The sequence below is a fragment of the Pseudophryne corroboree genome, chromosome 3, assembly GCF_028390025.1.
Source record: "Pseudophryne corroboree isolate aPseCor3 chromosome 3, aPseCor3.hap2, whole genome shotgun sequence".
NCBI lineage: Eukaryota > Metazoa > Chordata > Amphibia > Anura > Myobatrachidae > Pseudophryne > Pseudophryne corroboree.
In genome coordinates, this window is record NC_086446.1 from 389,232,139 (window position 1) to 389,254,379 (window position 22,241).

At 46.5% G+C, this 22,241-nt stretch overlaps 1 non-coding gene across 1 annotated transcript; it reads left to right on the top strand.

Moving 5' to 3' along the window:
- Positions 1-2,844: 2,844 nt before the first annotated feature.
- LOC134899968 (U6 spliceosomal RNA) lies at positions 2,845-2,950 on the top strand. The gene has a single exon (XR_010173493.1). It is a non-coding gene; the product is annotated as a U6 spliceosomal RNA (small nuclear RNA).
- Positions 2,951-22,241: the final 19,291 nt, after the last annotated feature.

The window sequence follows — 22,241 nt, forward strand, 5'->3', positions numbered from 1 at the left end:
GCATGCCGCTCACGCCTCATGCTGGCGTGGGCAGCTCGTCCCTGTGACGCTGCCAGTTTATGTGGTCTTGGGCCGTGTCTCGGCCTCTGGGTCCGGCACGGCGTTTAGCCACCCCACCTCCACCCCTCCCAGGCGTCTCCCCCGGTCCCCGTCCGTGGCGCCTAGCGGCGGACGCTGCTCTATGTGGCGTCTGCTGGCCGGATTACCCATGCGCATGGCGGGCGGTTCAGCTTACGGAGCTCCGGCCGCTGGCACCTTGGCCTCCGGCGGCCGGGCTCCGTGTGCAGGGTCGCTCCCCCCCCCCCCCCCCCACGGTTGGCGCAGTACTGGCACCGCAGCGGGGGGACGGCCTGGCGCTCGTTTCTCTGGGGGTGGAGGGGGCGGCCGGATCGGCTTCCAGTGGGGTGGTGATTTTTTGTCTTGGTGGCTCGGGAACCCGGGGGGTACCGCCTGGGTCCCCCAGCTGACGCATATGGGTGGGTGGGGTTTGGTTCGGTCACTGGGGGTCGTATCACGGGGGTTCCTCCTGGGGCCCTGCAGTGCGGAGGGGTGCCCCTACGCACACCGCGGGCGCTCTTCAGGGTCCCCTGTCCGCTGGGAGGGTGCGTTATGCTGGTGGTGTCTCCGGCTCCCTGGCTGGCTCCCATCGTTGGCCGGTCCCTCCTTCCCTTTTTCTGCATCTGTCCCTCCGGGTCCAGCCCATCACTGTTGCGCAGCCGTCCCACACACCCCGTTCCCGGCGGCGCTTTGTTGCGCTGCGGTTTCGGTTCCCTGTTAGGCTCACTCTTTTCTTCCCAGATACACGTTTCCTGTTCGGGCGTCGGCAGGACTGCGGAATGGGGGTCCACGAGTCGAAGGCCGGGAGAAGATTCGGTGTCTGTGTCTGCTGGAGATGTTCGGGGTGGTTCCAGGGTAATTCAGATAACGGTGAGCATGCTGTTTTCTTTGTTCCTTTAGCATTGTTTAGTTCTAGTTGTGTTTCCTCTGGTTTCCCCGGGCGCCCACGTAATTTGCCTAGCTTACTGCATGTTGCGCGGCTACGGGAACTGGTTACGATGGGGTGCCGGTGGCTACGGGCATGTCGGCTCCCCGATGTTTTGGTGGCAGGTTCATAGTGCTATGTCGGAGGTTGCGGGCGGTGCGGATGGTGTGACGGCGGCATTTCTGCCGCACTGCACTGTGGTCATGCGGTCGTTTCCCACCGGGGCTCTGACTGTGTGGAGTTTTTACATTCTCCCCATACGTACGTGGGGTCCTCGCTACTCCGCACATATACTGGTAGGTCGTGGGTGCCATTTTATTTTAGCAGGGTAGGTATGGATACGATTAGAAAGGGGCAGGTGGCCTTGTTCTACATTACAGGGGTCGTGCTACGCGGTTGTGATAGGCTAGCAGCTGGGGACGCGGTTGCAGCTAGCTCGGTTGGGGGCGCATGGGCCTCTTAATATCAGGGTTTCTGCCTGCCATGCTGGTGCTCGGACCATGGACTGTCCTATTGGCACGGGCTCCCACCCTGGGGGGCTGAGGGTTAGTGGCCTCGGATTATGGTCAGCACAGGGTGGGGGTACATTATCGTGTTCGCCTCTCCGCGGGTGGTCACACAGTTAGGTATGCACCCCGGTCGCGAGCGGAACACTTTCCGCTCCTTCAGGGACCAGGGTAGGTAGCACGGAAGGCCCTTCCGCTGTTACCGGTAGGTTTCCGGGTGGGTGCCCATTTCTGTCACCTTTGTCTCACCCACATGGGGTTTTGTTTTCTACTGCTTTTCCGGATGCTTCCTGCAGGGAGCGTTTTTCTGTCTTTTGACTAGTCCCTGTGTTTGAGTGACATTGCGGTCGTGTTTCCTGCTGATTGGAGCTGGATGTCGCGTCCGCTTTTCACCTTCATCCCTTGCCCCGGTATCTGTTTTTCGATTTCTGGGTTTTCCGTTGTGGAGAGTTTTTTTCCGCTTCGGTTGTTCTGTTCACCTGTTGGTTTAATTCTGTACGTTTTTTGACCGTATGCTTACAGGCCGCTTCCGGTGATGGCTCGGGGCCTTGTTTTCTTTCTCTGGACGCTTCCGGAGGTGGTTTACGCTTTTCATGATTGATGTCCTTCCTCCCCCTCAGTCCTCCACCTGTTATGTCATCTGGTTCCCAGAAGTTGGCAGCGTGACATTTGTTTCCCGGCGTTGCGACCCGGGCATGGCACCTGGGGTGGCGAGGCATGGTTGCGCCTCCTTTGCTGCATTACGTGCATTGGTGCCTGGGACGACTGTTGATGTTTCTTTTCATGCCTGACTTGTATCTGGCGGATGGCCGAGTTGTCCAGCTACTTGGACGGGCTAGTGGTGGCTCCTCCCATGCTCCGGACGATGGCTCCGATTGCCGGGGTTCATTGGCTTTCTTGGGTAGGTTTGTTTACTCCACCGCGGTGGTTTTTATTGGGTCACCTTAGGTACTTTGAGGGCCTTGGTCTGCGGGTTTTTTCCGGGATGGCAGGTCCGGGGCAGCCAGGGCGTCTGCCCTTGCGGGCACTTCTTTTCGCTCCGTACTGCTGCGGCTGGCAGCTCTATCAGGTCTTTCGTGCTATCCATGGCCCTTATGGGATGGGCGACGTGGCATCCTATGGCTGCAGCTTTTGAGTGGGCACGTCAATTTCGGTATACTTAGGTGAAGTTTGGTGGTCCCGTTTGGGTCCGACCAGGCGGGGCGTAGTCTGGTTCGTGAGGTTGTGCTGTTTGGGCTAGCTTTTGCGCTGGTTTTTTCATCGGGCTTTCCGGTTCAGTGGGTTGGTGGCCGGTGACTGGTCGTCTTTGTACTCCGGTTTGCCTTTCAGTGGTCTTTTATGGTGGGGCGCTAGATGGTGGTCGGTTCGGCAGCACAGGTACTGTGTGTGGGTCGATACAGAGAAGATTAGCATGGCCCCTGCGCAAGGATGCCACGCCAATCGTGAGGCGTTCCATATTTTCCTGTGCAGTCTGGCGGGTTCTGCAAGGGATTGGGATGGCCGGGATCATTAGTTTCCACCTTTTAGAGTGCAGGCGCTTACGGATGGTGGCACATTGCCTTTGGCGTGGGTGTGTGTCCGGTGCAGCCTTTGGCGGATGGCCATTTTCTTTTGTGTACCCTCCTGGGTCCTCTTCGCTAGTTTTCAGTTTCTGTAGCGTTACGGCTATGATGATTGCCGGGGGCTTGCAGTGGAGGGGTCCAGGGTACCCATTTCCTTGCGGATTGGGGCGACTACGCCTGCTGCGGTGGCGGGTTCTTTGGTGACAGCGTTTAGGTGCTGGGCTGCTGGAAATATGCGTGGTATACAGCCTCTGTGCGTTTGGGTTGGGTTGATGGGCTATTGATACCAGTTTCCTTGCGGATTGGGGCTGTTGCGCATGCTGCAGTGGCGGGTTTTTCAGCGGCAGCGCTTCGGGTGCTGGGACGCGGGGACGGTGCATTTTATGGTGTTTTTGGGCTGGGGTACCCATTCCTTGCGGATGGGGGCATCTACGCAGGCTGCAGGTGGCAGGTTCTTCGGCGGCAGCGTTTTCAGTTGCTGGGCCGCTGGGGATTTGCTTTGTTTTGTGCTTTACGACTGGGGTACCTGTTCACTGCGGATTGACGCGGCTGCGCATGCTGCGGTGGCAGGTTTGGCAGCGATTCCGGTGCTGGGAGTCTACGTGGTATCCGACTGGTGTACGTTGGATGCGTTTTCGGGCTATGGTACCCATTCCTTGCGGATGGGGGCAGTTACGCATGCTGCGGCGACGGTTTCTTCAGCAGCAGCGATTCAGGTGCGGGGCCGCTGAGTATGTGCATAGTATTGCGGTTTGGCGGAAAGTCGCTACCAGCCAGCGGTCAAGGGTGTGCATAAGTGGTCATTGTGTGGCACCCCCCTTTTGGTAAGTCGGCGAGTGTCCTCTCCCTGCGGGTGGACTACGGACGTTCCCGTGCGGTTTCGTCCATTGCTCTGCTGGAGTAAAGGAGGGTGAGACCTGCACAATGCGGGTTATGCTTTAGGAGGAGTGGGAAGTCCCCTCCTAGGTTATTCAGTTTTCTGCTAGTTGACTGATGCTGGTGGGTTGGCAGCGCCTTTTTCTAATGGGGTTTGGATGCGGCTTCAGGGCTATGGTACCCATTCCTTGCGGATTGGGCAGCTGCGTGGACGGCAGCGGCTGCGATTCGGGTGCTGGGCCACTGGGAATCTGCGTTGTATAAGTTTTGTGTATGTTTGTAAGGTCTTAATTGCGCCTGTTGCGCGAACCCGAAAACTATGTTTACCGGTCAGTTTTTGAACGGATAGCGTTCAGAAATTGAGGGTGTGAAGCGAATTTTTAAATTTTCCTCCGAGGGGGCCTAATTACAATTGGCTTATCAAAGGTCCACGGGAGGTTTTTTGAGTTTTCTCCTTCACTTGGGTTTGTTTTTTGCTACTGTTTATAGTGTAATTTTAATGTCTGTTTTAGTCACAGGTGTTAGGGATCTTTTCTTTTTCAGATGCTATAGACACACAGGAGCGTGTGCCTGTTGGGCCATTTAAAAAAAAATTTGAGTGGCTTCGCATCCTATGGCAAGAGGAACGGCTGTGGTTTGGTCACAGGGTGGTCATCCGTGGGTAAGGAGCTCATGGCTTGCGTGGGGGTGATTTGGTGGGGTTTTCTATTCTACCGGGTAGGTAGGTGGTGTCGCCCGTTTAGGTGTCCTGCCCCTAGTCAGTACTGTGTTTGGGTCGTGTTCGTAGGCTTCTGCCTCATATTGGCTATCAGGTCCCCTTTTGTTGCTCCATGCACTCACTGGCTGTTCAGCGGCGTTCTGCTGTCATTGGCCGGGGAGGATTATGCTTCGTTGTTATTGTAGGGGTGCAGCGTGTTTCTCTTCTGTCTGTTCGGGCTGGGGAGACAGTGGCTCTGTGGGTTCTTTTTGTAGCTTTCGGTGGTTTGGTAGCGCGGTTTTTTTTGCTGGTTTTCCAGGCCCGTAGTTTTTTGCAATGTTAAGCATGTTAGTCTTTTAGGCCTAAGTGGTTATTGTGGGGCACCCTCTTTCGGAATAGATGGCGAGTGTGTCCTTACCCTGCGGTTGGACAATCGGACGCTCCCCTAGGGGAGTATCCATACTTGCCAGAGGAAAGAGTGGTGGGTCCTGCACAATGCGGGTTAGGCATGTAGGAGGTGGTTGTTTTGGTAGTCCCCTCCTCAGTTTCGGTGATATAATCAGATGACTGGAGCTGGCGTTTGGTAGCGCCTTTTTCTTTGCCAACCTCCAACATAAAATCTAGTTTAAAGTTCCGGTCAGTCATCAATAAATACTGTCTGACCTTTTAAATCTAGCTATTGGTGTCCGTGTCTTTATTTGTAGTGCTAAGCTAGCTTAAAGTTAAAGTGTAAGTGATCACAATAAAATGATGGGCGCCTTATATAATATAAATATATATATATATATATATATATATATATATATATATATAGTGATGTGCACCGGAAATTTTTCGGGTTTTGTGTTTTGATTTTGGATTCGGTTCCGCGGCCGTGTTTTGGATTCGGATGCGTTTTGGCAAAACCTCCCTGAAATTTTTTTGTCGGATTCGGGTGTGTTTTGGATTCGGGTGTTTTTTTACAAAAAAACCCTCAAAAACAACTTAAATCATAGAATTTGGGGGTCATTTTGATCCCATAGTATTATTAACCTCAATAACCATAATTTCCACTCATTTTCAGTCTATTCTGAACACCTCACACCTCACAATATTATTTTTAGTCCTAAAATTTGCACCGAGGCCGCTGGATGGCTAAGCTAAGCGACACAAGTGGCCGACACAAACACCTGGCCCATCTAGGAGTGGCACTGCAGTGTCAGGCAGGATGGCACTTCAAAAAAATTGTCCCCAAACAGCACATGATGCAAAGAAAAAAAGAGGCGCACCAAGGTCGCTGTGTGACTAAGTTAAGCGACACAAGTGGCCGACACAAACACCTGGCCCATCTAGGAGTGGCACTGCAGTGTCAGGCAGGATGGCACTTCAAAAAAATTGTCCCCAAACAGCACATGATGCAAAGAAAAATGAAAGAAAAAAGAGGTGCAAGATGGAATTGTCCTTGGGCCCTCCCACCCACCCTTATGTTGTATAAACAGGACATGCACACTTTAACGAACCCATCATTTCAGCGACAGGGTCTGCCACATGACTGTGACTGAAATGACTGGTTGGTTTGGGCCCCCACCAAAAAAGAAGCAATCAATCTCTCCTTGCACAAACTGGCTCTACAGAGGCAAGATGTCCACCTCCTCCTCATCGTCCGATTCCTCACCCCTTTCACTGTGTACATCCCCCTCCTCACAGATTATTAGTTCGTCCCCACTGGAATCCACCATCTCAGGTCCCTGTGTACTTTCTGGAGGCAATTGCTAGTGAATGTCTCCACGGAGGAATTGATTATAATTCATTTTGATGAACATCATCTTCTCCACATTTTCTGGAAGTAACCTCGTACGCCGATTGCTGACAAGGTGAGCGGCTGCACTAAACACTCTTTCGGAGTACACACTGGAAGGAGGGCAACTTAGGTAGAATAAAGCCAGTTTGTGCAAGGGCCTCCAAATTGCCTCTTTTTCCTGCCAGGATACGTACGGACTGTCTGACGTGCCTACTTGGATGCGGTCACTCATATAATCCTCCACCATTCTTTCAATGGTGACAGAATCATATGCAGTGACAGTAGACGACATGTCAGTAATCGTTGGCAGGTCCTTCAGTCCGGACCAGATGTCAGCACTCGCTCCAGACTGCCCTGCATCACCACCAGCGGGTGGGCTCGGAATTCTTAGCCTTTTCCTCGTAACCCCCAGTTGCGGGAGAATGTGAAGGAGGAGCTGTTGACGGGTCACGTTCCGCTTGACTTGACAATTTTCTCACCAGCAGGTCTTTGAACCTCTGCAGACTTGTGTCTGCCGGAAAGAGAGATACAACGTAGGTTTTAAATCTAGGATCAAGCACGGTGGCCAAAATGTAGTGCTCTTATTTCAACAGATTGACCACCCGTGAATCCAGGTTAAGCGAATTAAGGGCTCCATCCACAAGTCCCACATGCCTAGCGGAATCGCTCTGTTTTAGCTCCTCCTTCAATGTCTCCAGCTTCTTCTGCAAAAGCCTGATGAGGGGAATGACCTGACTCGGGCTGGCAGTGTCTGAACTGACTTCACGTGTGGCAAGTTCAAAGGGTTGCAGAACCTTGCACAACGTTGAAATCATTCTCCACTGCGCTTGAGTCAGGTGCATTCCCCCTCCTTTGCCTATATCGTGGGCAGATGTATAGGCTTGAATGGCCTTTTGCTGCTCCTCCATCCTCTGAAGCATATAGAGGGTTGAATTCCACCTCGTTACCACCTCTTGCTTCAGATGATGGCAGGGCAGGTTCAGGACTGTTTGCTGGTGCTCCAGTCTTCGGCACGTAGTGGCTGAATGCCGAAAGTGGCCCGCAATTCTTCGGGCCACCGACAGCATCTCTTGCATGCCCCTGTCGTTTTTTAAATAATTCTGCACCACCAAATTCAATGTATGTGCAAAACATGGGACGTGCTGGAATTTGCCCAGATGTAATGCACGCACAATATTGGTGGCGTTGTCCGATGTCACAAATCCCCAGGAGAGTCCAATTGGGGTAAGCCATTCTGCGATGATGTTCCTCAGTTTCCGTAAGAGGTTGTCAGCTGTGTGCCTCTTATGGAAAGCGGTGATACAAAGAGTAGCCTGCCTAGGAACGAGTTGGCGTTTGCGAGATGCTGCTACTGGTGCCGCCGCTGCTGTTCTTGCTGCGGGAGGCAATACATCTACCCAGTGGGCTGTCACAGTCATATAGTCCTGAGTCTGCCCTGCTCCACGTGTCCACATGTCCGTGGTTAAGTGGACATTGGGTACAACTGCATTTTTTGGGACACTGGTGACTCTTTTTCTGACGTCTGTGTACATCTTCGGTATCACCTGCCTAGAGAAATAGAACCTAGATGGTATTTGGTACCGGGGACACAGTACCTCAAACAAGTCTCTAGTTGCCTGTGAATTAACGGTGGATACCGGAACCACGTTTCTCACCAGCCAGGCTGACAAGACCTGAGTTTTCCGCTTTGCAGCAGGATGACTGCTGTGATATTTCATCTTCCTCGCAAAGGACTGTTGGACAGTCAATTGCTTACTGGAAGTAGTACAAGTGGTCTTCCGACTTCCCCTCTGGGATGACGATCGACTCCCAGCAGCTACAACAGCAGCGCCAGCAGCAGTAGGCGTTACACTCAAGGATGCATCGGAGGAATCCCAGGCAGGAGAGGACTCGTCAGACTTGCCAGTGACATGGCCTGCAGGACTGTAGGCTTTCCTGTGTAAGGTGGAAATTGACACTGAGGGAGTTGGTGTGTGGTTTGCAGGAGCTTGGTTACAAGTTGAAGGGATTTAGTGGTCAGTGGACTGCTTCCGCTGTCATCCAAAGTTTTTGAACTTGTCACTGACTTCTGATGAATGTGGACCAGGTGACGTATAAGGGAGGATGTTCCTAGGTGGTTAACGTCCTTACCCCTACTTATTACAGCTTGACAAAGGCAACACACGGCTTGACACCTGTTGTCCGCATTTGTGTTGACATAATTCCACACCGAAGAGGTGATTTTTTTTGTATTCTGACCAGGCATGTCAATGGCCATATTCGTCCCACGGACAACAGGTGTCTCCCCGGGTGCCTGACTTAAACAAACCACCTCACCATCAGAATCCTCCTTGTCAATTTCCTCCCCAGTGCCAGCAACACCCATATCCTCATCCTGGTGTACTTCAACAGTGACATCTTCAATTTGACTATCAGGAACTGGACTGCGGGTGCTCCTTCCGGCACTTGCAGGGGGCGTGCAAATGGTGGAAGGCGCAAGCTCTTCCCGTCCAGTGTTGGGAAGATCAGGCATCGCAACCGACACAACTGGACTCTCCTTGGGGATTTGTGATTTAGAAGAACGCACAGTTCTTTGCTGTGCTTTTGCCAGCTTAAGTCTTTTCATTTTTCTAGCGAGATGATGAGTGCTTCCATCCTCATGTGAATCTGAACCACTAGCCATGAACATAGGCCAGGGCCTCAGCCGTTCCTTGCCACTCCGTGTCGTAAATGGCATTTTGGCAAGTTTACGCTTCTCATGAGACGCTTTCAATTTTGATTTTTGGGTCATTTTACTGAACTTTTGTTTTTTGGATTTTAAATGCTCTCTACTATGACATTGGGCATCGGCCTTGGCAGACGACGTTGATGGCATTTCATCGTCTCGGCCATGACTAGTGGCAGCAGCTTCAGCACGAGGTGGAAGTGGATCTTGATCTTTCCCTATTTTAACCTCCACATTTTTGTTCTCCATTTTTTAATGTGTGGAATTATATGCCAGTATCAATAGCAATGGCCTACTACTATATATACTGCGCACAACTGAAATGCACCACAGGTATGGATGGATAGTATACTTGACGACACAGAGGTAGGTAGAGCAGTGGCCTTCCGTACCGTACTGCTATATATACTGGTGGTCACTGTCAGCAAACTGCAAAACTAAAATGCACCACAGGTATAGAATCTAGATGGATAGTATACTTGACGACACAGAGGTAGGTAGAGCAGTGGCCTTCCGTACCGTACTGCTATATATATTGGTGGTCAGAGCTGGATTAAGGCTTTGGGGGGCCCGGGGCATTTAAGACTGGGGGGCCCTCATTCAGATGTGGACGGAGTAGCTATCGCTGCTGCTTACATAAAAGCAGCAGCGATAGCACTAATGTGGTAATGCAGCAGTAGGTGTAATGCCTCCAGCTGCATTACTGATATGAACTATGTCCAAGGATGGGGATTTAGTTGGTCACAATACTGATGGCTACATCCTGAACCCCCTAAATCCCGACAAGCATTGGCTGGCTGCGTGACCCAAGGGGTTGCGCAAGCCGCCCGCCACAATACCTACCAAGAGGCCAGGAAATATCCATCCTCTGACAGAGATCCTGGCCTACTGTGTCCCCGGAGACACGCCTCTGTTTGGAGAAATGGAGGCCGTCGCTGCCCCCAAATGGCATCAGACTGTCAATCTCTGACTGTCTGATGCCGCCTTATGTCTGGCGCCACAGACCCGTACTGCGCACATGCAGTACGGGTCTGGTCCATGCACAAAGTACTGAACATCGGTACTTTGCTGCATGAACCGCTACTCATCCACATCTCAATAAGAGCCATAGGTGGTCATTCCGAGTTGTTCGCTAGCTGCATTCGTTCGCTGTGCAGAGATGAGGCAAAAAAACGGCACTTCCGCGTATGCGGCGCAATACGCACGCGCATCGTACTATTACAACAAACAAAGTAGTTTCACACAGGGTCTAGCTAAGCTTTTCAGTCGCACTGCTGGCCGCAGAGTGATTGACAGGAAGAGGGCGTTTCTGGGTGTCAACTGACCGTTTTCAGGGAGTGTTCAGAAAAACGCAGGCGTGCCAGGAAAAACGCAGGCGTGGCTGGGCAAACGCAGGGCGTGTTTGTGACGTCAAAACAGGAACTGAACAGTCTGAAGTCATCGCAAGCGCTGAGTAGGTTTTGAGCTACTCTAAAAGTGCACATAAAAATTTTGTAGCCGCTCTGCGATCCTTTCGTTCGCACTTCTGCTAAGCTAAAATACACTCCCATAGAGTTTGCACGGCTGCTAAAAACTGCTAGCGAGCGAACTCGGAATGACCACCATAGTGCACAAGCCTTCTGCGTGTACATAAACAAGGAGCATGGACACACGTCACGCAAAAAATTCACTTCACGCAGGGGGCATGCACATCACTTAACCAGCTGCTGTGCTGCCCCCAGCATCATGCACACAGCAGGTGGGAGCGATCCCTCCCTACCTTTTCTCCAGCCCACAGGTGGGACAGTTTCCGAAAAACAGGACGGTCCCACCAAAACGTGATGGTTGGCAGGAAATGCATGCGTTCATACTCATGTACATATACACACACACACACACACACACACACAATATATATATATATATATATATATATATATACACACACACACATATATACAGTATATATATATAAACACATATAAGCATACATACAGTCTCACACGTATACACAAGCATATATACTGTTACACACTGACAGTTACACACTTATACACATACATTCACACAGACACATACATTCCCATAGTCACACACTTATACACATATATACATTTGTCACACACAGTCAGAGACATACTGTATATACACCTACCACAATCAATCACACACTTATACCCATATTATACATATACTGTAGAGTGCTCCTCTCCTCCCTCTTACCTCACTATCACACACTGACTGGGTGGGCCGTGGGCACATGTCTGTAGCTGCTCCTACTGCCTTCTCTCCTCCCTCCTCTCACATGCTGCCTGCAGTGAAACTGAAAGCAGTGCCGTGTAGCCCCGCCCCCGGCTCGGATTCCACCCCTCTGCCCTCTCCCTCTGCTTTCTTTGGACTTTATGCAGCTTGCGGTGTACTTTGCACTGCAGCTGCACACTGTACTGTGGGGCCCCTAGCAGCAGGGGGGCCCAGGGTAATGTACCCCCTGTGACCCCCCCTTAATCCGGCTCTGCTGGTGGTCACTGTCAGCAAACTGCAAAACTAAAATTCACCACAGGTATAGAATCTAGATGGATAGTATACTTGACGACACAGAGGTAGGTAGAGCAGTGGCCTTCCGTACCGTACTGCTATATATACTGGTGGTCACTGTCAGCAAACTGCAAAACTAAAATGCACCACAGGTATAGAATCTAGATGGATAGTATACTTGACGACACAGAGGTAGGTAGAGCAGTGGCCTTCCGTACCGTACTGCTATATATACTGGTGGTCACTGTCAGCAAAACTCTGCACTGTACTCCTCCTATATAATACTGCTGGTCCCCAGTCCCCACAATAAATCAGTGTGAGCACAGATATATGCAACACACTGAGCACCGATATGGAGTGTTTTTCAGGCAGACAACGTATACTGGTGGTCACTGTCAGCAAAACTCTGCACTGTACTCCTCCTATATAATACTGCTGGTCCCCAGTCCCCACAATAAAGCAGTGTGAGCACAGATATATGCAGCACACTGAGCACAGATATGGAGTGTTTTTCAGGCAGACAACGTATACTGGTGGTCACTGTCAGCAAAACTCTGCACTGTACTCCTCCTATATAATACAGCTGCTCCCCAGTCCCCACAATTAAGCAATAAGCACAAATATTTGCATCAAGATTAATAAACGGAGAGGACGCCAGCCACGTCCTCTCCCTAACATTTCCAATGCACAAGTGAAAATGGCGGCGACGCGCGGCTGCTTATATAGAATCCGAATCTCGCGAGAATCCGACAGCGGGATGATGACGTTCGGGCGCGCTCGGGTTAACCGAGCCATACGGGAGAATCCGAGTATGCCTCGGACCCGTGTAAAATGGGTGAAGTTCGGGGGGGGTTCGGTTTCCGAGGAACCGAACCCGCTCATCACTAATATATATATATATATAATGTATATATTATTCACTGGAGTCAGAGGGAGAGGGGGCATGGCAGCGGCTCACAGAGCGCTGGGCATACCCCCTCAGTGACGAAACCAGGGCGTGGCTTACGATCGCGAGTCCTTCAGCGAAGCCATGCCTCCTTTTCTTAGACCACACCCCCTTTTCCGGGAGCACGCTGTGCCGCGCGTGTGTCCCTCTTTAGGAGAATGAAAAGTTGGGAGGTATGGATTGACTCATCATGAAATCTTTAAACCATAAGGCCTACAATCTTGAAATTTGGCAGTTTTCCTACTTTCCTTAGGTCCCAGGTGCTTGCTAAGAACCAGTTTTATGTATGTATGTATGTATGTATGTATGTATGTATGTATGTATGTATGTATGTATGTATGTGATGTGTATATGTATATTCCAGCATAACTCCGAAATGCCTGGTGCAATTTACACCAAACTTGGCACACATATGACTTACAATCTGGGAACAAACACTGTGGGGGTAAAACACCCCTAGCACCCATAGGGGTGGGACAGCAGCACAGAGTATTTCAGTAGACAGCATAACTCTGGAATGCCTGGAGCAATTTACCCCAAACTTCGTACACATATGACTTACAATCTGTGAACAAACACTGTGGGGCTAAGACACCCCTAGCAACCTTTGGGGCTGGACAGCAGCACAGAGTATTTCAGCAGACAGCATAAATCTGGAATTGACACCAAAAATTTCCTGCTGCGTTCAACTTGGAATTAGGCCCCAAGGGCCTAATTCCAAGTTGAACGCAGCAGGAATTTTTTTTAGCAGTTGGGCAAAACCATGTGCACTGCAGGAGGGGCAGATATAACATGTGCAGAGAGAGTTAGATTTGGGTGTGGTGTGTTCAAACTGAAATCTAAATTGCAGTGTAAAAATAAAGCAGCCAGTATTTACCCTGCACAGAAACAATATAACCCACCCAAATCTAACTCTCTCTGCAAATGTTATATCTGCCCCCCCTGCAGTGCACATGGTTTTGCCCAATTGCTAACAAAATTGCTGATGCGTTCAACTCAGAATTACCCCCAATGGTGGTCATTCTGAGTTGATCGCTCGTTATTTTTTTTCCGCAATGGAGCGATTAGTCGCTAATGCGCATGCACAATGTCTGCAGTGCGACTGCGCCAAGTAAATTTGCTAAGAAGTTTGGTATTTTACTCACGGCATTACAAGGTTTTTTCTTCGTTCTGGTGATCGTACTGTGATTGACAGGAAGTGGGTGTTTCTTGGCGGAAACTTGACGTTTTATGGGAGTGTGTGAAAAAACGCTGCCGTTTCTGGGAAAAACGCGGGAGTGGCTGGAGAAACGGGGGAGTGTCTGGGCGAACGCTGGGTGTGTTTGTGACGTCAAACCAGGAACGAAACTGACTGAACTGATCGCAATGGCTGAGTAAGTCTCGAGCTACTCAGAAACTGCTAAGAAATTTCTATTCGCAATTTTGAGAATCTTTCGTTCGCAATTTTGCTAAGCTAAGATTCACTCCCAGTAGGCGGCGGCTTAGCGTGTGCAATGCTGCTAAAAGCAGCTTGCGAGCGAACAACTCGGAATGAGGGACAATGTCAATATAAGAACTTTAAAAAGCATATGATTAAGTCAAGTAAAATTAATTATAAAAAAAAACGTAGCTATTGGGGTCCCAACAATTTTGAAAAAGTCTTTTGATTCGGTCTTGTATTATGAAGTAACCTGAGTGGCTGGCAAACACGTGATTTCACCTTTCCATTCTTTCAAAGTACGACTGCATTCTGCAAGCAGCAATAGCTGATGGATTTAAATGAGGGTCAAATCACAGAAACAAAGAAAATAGAAATAATGTTATTTTTCATCTAATGTAGGGGAAACGGGAATATATAATAATTTCATAAATGAAAAATAATGGACGAATCCCTTTCAAGCAATCAGAATCAGAATAAAGGCAGTTGTTAACACTATAGATTATACTGTTTATTTTGTTATTTATAGTTTTATAAGTAATTTCCTGTGCTGAATGAAAGGGGAATACAATATACAGAATGCATATTTTCATTAAATCAATATTTTTACCCCACTCTGCTTCCACTTCGCAGCTCTGCCAAATGCCAATCTGCATACTACTCAATGACAGCCAAACTTGTCTTCATCTATAAGCCAAGTTTCAGCCATTTCTCTCCCCCTCTGCATTTCTGACTTCTGCATTTCTGACTTTGGGGGTAATTCCAAGTTGATCGCAGCAGGAAATTTTTTAGCAGTTGGGCAAAACCATGTGCACTGCAGGGGAGGTAGATATAACATGTGCAGAGAGAGTTAGATTTGGGTGTGGTGAGTTCAATCTGCAATCTAAATTGCAGTGTAAAAATAAAGCAGCCAGTATTTACCCTGCACAGAAACAAAATAACCCACCCAAATCTAACTCTCTCTGCAAATGTTATATCTGCCCCCCGCCCCCCTGCAGTGCACATGGTTTTGCCCAACTGCTAAAAAATTTCCTGCTGCGATCAACTTGGAATTACCCCCTTTATCTCTTTCAACATTAACTCCCTGCTTGTCCGCACTGTCAATGATTGGCTGCTCAACTCATACACTAACCACATCACACTCTCAGGGAGAGAGAGAGATACTCTACTCATCTAATTCTTGATTGATTAAAAACATTTGTTAAACACAGATGATGACCATTATCTCCAGACCTCAGGAAGCCAACTTCAACAGGCAGACAAAATGCAGGAACAGGGCCAAAAATATGAGTTTCCAGGGGTGAGTCTTCCCTTTCATACCCCACAGCTAATGGAAAGCAGGAGTCTTGGTTTGACATCCAGAAATACTACACTTTTTTTTTTTATCCCTTCTGGTTGATGGTGGTATATGTGCCCAATGAAAGTGGGTAACATATGTTGGCAGATGGACTGTTATAGTAAACTAAGCAAACAATTGAATATACTGGACTTGATATCTATAGCCAGGAGGTACACACTGGGCAACCTCCCCTAGTTAGCAATCAGCTCTATATCGCTGCTGCTAATTAGGTGAGTTTGTCAGTGCACACACACTGAACGATATTGATGAACGATATCGTTCATTGACTTCATTTCCCGCACTCACGGAACATGCAGCTCAATTATATAGTTAACGTTAAGCTGCATGTTCTGTAGATAATGCCTGAACGAGAACGAGCTGTGGTTGCGGATATCGTTCATTATTCAGGCATACACGCTAGATAGTATAAACAATAGATCTTTTTAAAGAAGATCATTATCATTCATATCGTCTAGTGTGTCGCCCAGTGTGTACGGGGCTTATGTTTCAGTGTATTGTATGTTTTGTATGAGTTAGATAGGGCAGTACATTGTACAATTTGTGATGTTATATAAATAAAGGTAATAATATAAAATAAATCAGGTAATAATCATTATTTTTGATACATCGGTTTTGAAACATAAGTTTCTGAATGATTCTTGTTAACGCAAATCCTTTTCCAGTACAAGTTTTGCTTTTAATTGGTGTCTCACATGGAGCGGAATGTATCAAGCATTAAAGTGTCGTAAAAACTTTCTTTTACTGCAGTACATATTGAACTTCATATGTATTAAAATGGTCCGCAGCAGATATGAGATCTCTGCCGCAAACCAACAGCACAGCAGTCCTCTAAGCATTTTATGGGTGTGAGGCAAGCTCCTAAATAGTGTAACTTTCCAGAGCTTGGGTCCATTCATATATGCAGGGTCAGACTGGCCCACAGGGGTACCAGGGAAACCACCGGTAGGCCCCACTGCCTGAGTACCCACTCATTCCTCTAGGGATCAGGTTCCAGACTATGCACTTGTATTATACATGGCAGACATGTTGCATTACACTGCAATAAACTATTGTGTATTTCAAGCCTCTGTGGAGGCTGGCCACACCCCCTTTGTAGGCTTGCCACACCCCTAAGTATGGGCCCCTATCACTGCATTCCCCCGGTGGGCCCTTCACGTCCCAGTCCGACACTGCATATATGGCATTGCGTTTAAAAGTCAATGGGCTTCTTATTGCAAAAGATCACCAGAGAGGGATCTGAAGGATCCATCTCCATTCCCTTTGGTTTGCAATGTGTAGGACGTTGACCATGCATGCGCATTTGAACCACCAGGTCACAAACCCAGAATTCTTTGTATCACTGTGACAGCTCTATAGTTGAAGAGCTGTCCCAGTGGGTAAGTATTTATGCATACCGGCAATGCAAAATGCTAGCATGCTGGCAAATATGAGCTGAATATATTTGTGAAACTTGATAAATCCCACCCATGAACTCATAATGTTCATGTGACATATGATGACTGGGTTAGTTTGGGAACATCAGCAAATTTCAATCATCCAAGAACACTGCTTCTTGTAGCAGTTATGTGCAACTAGTGGAATACATACAATTTACCAGCTGGCTGTCAATATACCGACAGCAGCATTCCGGCCGCCGGTATGCCGGCAGCAAGGTGAGCGCAAAGAGTCCCGTTGCAGGCTTCCTGCACTGGCCCCCTGCGGGCTTGGTGGCTTGCTGCGCTCGCCAAAGGATCTATTCCCACTCTATGGGTGTCGCTAACACCCATAAGTGGGAATAGTCCTGTTTTGCCGGGATTCCGGCTGGCGGGATTCCGGCATTGGTATCCTGACTACTGGGATCCTGACAGCTGGCAAATTGAACGGATCCCCAGCTAGTGCACCTCATTATTGTTCATTATTGTTCAAATGGTACCAGCTAGTGCACCTCATTATTGTTCAAATGGTACCAGCTAGTGCACCTCATTATTGTTCATTATTGTTCAAATGGTACCATCTAGTGCACCTCATTATTGTTCAAATGGTACCAGGTGCAGTGCAAACTTTTCTTGGACAGACAAATTAAGCAAATGACTTTGGATGGATGTCCACAATTTTTGTTTCATAATTAGTCCACTGCCATTATTAGACAAGGTTTCTTTGCTGAGTAAATCTTATTGTAAGGAACACTAAACTAATAAAAATATTTTGAAATAAACATAGTTTTAATGATTTTAGATTGCACTTTTACTGAGATGAGATGCTGTATTAAGGCAAACAATGCAGTTGGGATTTTGGGGGACATGTACTAAGCAGTGATAAAAGTGGAGAGGTGAGCCAGTGGAGAAGCTGCCCATGGCAACCAATCAGCTGCTCTGTATACTTTTATAGTATGTGATAAAGATGGAAGCCAAATTTGTTCGTAAGACTCCATTTATAATTGACATCTGACAAACTGTTTCAAATTGTTTTCAACTTAGATCTGACACAGGAAAAAGTACAGACACTGCATTTTGTTTGAACCCACATTGTGAAGTTATGACCTTTATCTAAGATATATTTTACGGTAATTTCCTAGCAGAAATATAATGTCAGCAGCTAGACATGTGAGCTTCAAAGGGTATTTGTCAGTTTGCGGTACAGCAGGTGTAAAAATATAACCAGACATATGTAGGTTTAGAAGTTAGCAAAAAAACCCTAGTTATTCCACTTAAGAGCACATATAAAAAATATAGATGTTGGCAAACATATTACGTATAAGATAGAAGTTTTATTAGCCAATAGGATTAAGCTTAGTGTCAGGAATCGACGACACAATATGTTAATTGGTATCACTTTATAATGTACTGCTGGTAGGAAATAAAGCTCTCTGCTCTATTATTTTCCACTATATACACGTGTGGCTAGTTATTACAAAGGTTATTTTGTTGACTGGTCACTGGCTGCAGCCGTGTATGAACCTGATGCTGACTGACTGAATGCGTGCTTGAACTTGGTTAAGCAAAGGGTGCCCCTTCCTGGGCTCCCCTTTATCAATATGGAGGTCCCACCGAGATCCCACATCACCTGTTGAACAGCGGACGACTGAGCGGACGGTTCCTGGACTGAGACTCAAAACCCATGCATGGTACGTAGAGATATTTCTCTGTAGACTCTCATTCCATTAACTATCCAATCTGCTCTGCTGGGAGACAGGCATCGGGATCGTACGCACAAAGTTCACTCAGTAAACAGGTTTTTCTCATTTTCATTCTATCTCTTGCTTATACAGTATGTGCTTATATATGTGTTATAAAGGCGTAACAATGAATGAATGTGGAAGTAAATTCATTCTGAGTATTTAGAGTGTGTCTGCATATAACCAACTGATGGGTTGTTACACTAAACGTTACTGCGACCACTGTCTTGTTTTGTCTTATATTGAGATTTAAAATGTAGTTTAAGTTTGTGTTACTGCAGTCTATATGTGTAGGATATTGTAAAAAGACTCTAGAAATAAGTCAGAGTTATGAAACAGACATGTCCCCTTTGTAAGTGTGTAGTACTCTTAGTAAAGGCACACCACAATCAGAAATTTTATTAACATTATATTTGTAATCCAGGAGAATCACCCTTATTCTCTGAACCGTGGGAAGAGGGGTTTAACATTTTTGTACTAATAGGTTGTAATTTTATTCTTAAAGTAAGAGATATTGGAAAGGATTGGTCAGATATACTGTCTGAATTGGAAGGTTCAGAACAATATATTGTACACAATATAAGAGTCTAAATTGTACTCACGGTAGAATATCATTGCATCTGACTTGCATACTTTGGTTGTATTATACAGTACGTCCTGTCGCTTTAAAAATTATAGCGTACAGAGTTTAAGGAAAAAAACAGGAACGGAAGCCGTTTAAAATTTTTTTTTTTTACTCTCTCTTCCGTGAGCTGTAACCACAGACTGCTGCGAGCACTGAATGCAAGTTAAATTTCCTGTCAGGATTGTGTCTGCATAGTTATCATACATAAGTTAGGAGAAGGATATTCATTTATTTTAAAAGCCATAGTGTATACCGCAGAAGAAGGGGTTTGGGAAAATAGAGAAAACACAGATGATGTGTTCATATTAATGAGATGTCATTTCATTCCAAAGGATAGTAACATAGGTAAAAATTGGTTACAGATCACCTCTGTTTCAGGCAATTTTCCTCACAGTTATATCTCTGAGGATCCGTTAGATCCAGGCTACTGATGTTTCCCGGATTTTATTGAATACTTACTGGCCATAAGTGTTGGGAAATACAAATACTTATCCTTCGGATGAAGCACCTCGGAGTGCCATGGACATTATGAAGAATGTACATGGTGAGCAATGCTTGAAGGGTATGAGACGATTGTTTCAATGGGCAAAAGTGACTACTAATGGCACTAGACCCGGATAGGTTGAAACAAATTAGAAGTAACCTATGGGAGATATGTGAAGGATAATAATCTGGAACAGAGTCTTGATTTGTGGATTAAAACAGGTAAATTACTTCGGTATAAGAAAAAGTTAGAAGAGTTAGGACAAACTCAAGAACAAATGGCTCTAATTAATATGGATGATTTTAAAGATGCAGACATATCTGGACAGGAAACAATGATACATATAGGTCCCAAGAAAACCAAAGGGTGTCCGTACTGGGCATGTCCAAATTGTAGACATTGTAACCCACCAAATGATACACTATGTCCAATTAGTCAAACACCTTGGTCCTATAAATGTAAGCCCTGTAAAGAACCAAATGTTAAAAAAAATCTGTTAAAATCTAAAAAGTTAATCAGTAAATGGTTGCCAGTGTTAAAAAAATAAAAGACCTACTAATTATACCTGAAGATGTGCATGCCACAGACTAATATATTGGTAGACTAAAAATTGTACAGCATGTAATGTCAAGAAACCAAAAATGTCTCCAAAATTTTTTTTTATGTATGGTCTCAAGCTTGGCATCTGCACCTCCAGTGTATAATTTACTTAAAAATTTGGTCCCTGCAAACTATATCCGGTGTACACATAAGATGCTGTCACACCTGGTGTAGCTGCTGACGGACCTAATCCAGTGCGCCAAGAGTTGCGCTGAACCACTGCATGATATAAAAAAATTCAGAACTGTTAACATAACAGTTACAGAACTCCCTGATGTTAAACAACAATTTATGAAATTCATTAAACATGTAAAAAAAAAAATTAAAAATAATTTAAACCTAGAAATAAAATCCAAAAAGGGTTATAAGTTTTCTGGATCCTGCTTAGTGATGGACAATTGGACTCAGGTGGCATGGAAATGCAAACATAAAACCAGCTGGTAGTAATCTATTCTTTACTTCTTTTTTGCCTTCCCATGTGGGCTGGTCTGGTCCGTCATTAAGTAAAACTGGGGTCCAAAAGTCTCAGTTTCAGGCTGCTTTTGTCTCTGAAACTGCATGCTTATCAAATTGTGTAAAGAAATTATTCATAAATTGTAATCAGTGTGTTTGCACTTTTCTGTCAATTTGTGCCACAGAATAGCAAAATATATAGTCTGTAAATTACATTGGTAAATATGTATTTAATCAGTGGCTACAAATGATTTGTAGACTTCAATGGAAGTGTGTAATATAATGTATTATGTAAGTTCTAATGGTTTATTATTAAACTCCAGCCAACCCCTGTTCGGAGTTGGGAGAGTGCTGGCTCACTCTCAGTGTTTTATTTGTGTGTGTAAAATAGTATTCTCTTAATATAAAGTTTTGGATAAGTATAATGAAATGTGTTGTGGCCAAATGAATATTGCCCCAGCCAATAGCAAAGGGCTGTCATAAGACTAAAAATATAACATGTATTTGTATTAAAAAAATCTCCACAGTAAAATTATTATCTCTGTGTCTAAAACAGTAACAGTTCATAGGTAGATAATTAGAAACATGTTACAGATGTAAGAAAATATTTTCTTTAATGTACAGCTCGTTACTGTTCCAGTTACAGTGTGTAATGAAATGCCAGAGAATCAGGAAGTGTTTGGGTAACTAATACAAGGGGTGGGGCCAAGTGATGAGGTAAACTAGGTATGAGAAGTGGGCAGAACTGTAGTCATAGTCCATACCCCTAAGATAAAAGTCTGCCCTCATGATACAATTACATTTACATGGTATAAAATCAAGATTGTAACTGTAAACTGTAACAATGCATAAATAATACCTCTAAAAGATGTTAGGTGAACATACATTAACATTGCATTACTGCTGATGCTCGGCATATAACAGTAAAGGAGGGAGGTTTATTTTAGAAATATCTCTATGACGCACCTTACAACAGCTTAAGTCATTTCAAAAATTAATCACCTATTGTACAAAATACATTCCAAGGGCATCACAGAAAACTAAGTTTTATATGATGCCATCAAAAGAACAACAAGTGTAAGGTATTTTTAAATAAAACCCAAATGTCAAGACTTATTGCTATTCATATATTAAAAAAAGAAATGTAGGGTACATAGAAATAAGTTACAATATACACCAGACAAAGTACAATTTCTGGTACACTGCATTTCTGCTTATAGTAAGCATATCACTACAAAAAGGAGGAAAATTATTTCAAAAATTAAACCTCCTCAAACTCATATCCTTTTAGGGGTTCACTACGGCTGGCCGGCGGTCGGGCTCCCGGCGACCAGCATCCCAGCGCCGGGAGCCCGACCGCCGGCTTACCGACAGCTTGGCGAGCGCAAATGAGCCCCTTGCGGGCTCGCTGCGCTCGCCACGCTACGGGCACGGTGGCGCGCTACGCGCGCCACACTATTTTATTCTCCCTCTATGGGGGTCGTGGACCCCCACGAGGGAAAATAATTGTCGGTATTCCGGCTGTCGGGCTCCCAGCGCCGGTATACTGAGCGCCGGGAGCCCGACCGCCGGCAAACAGAA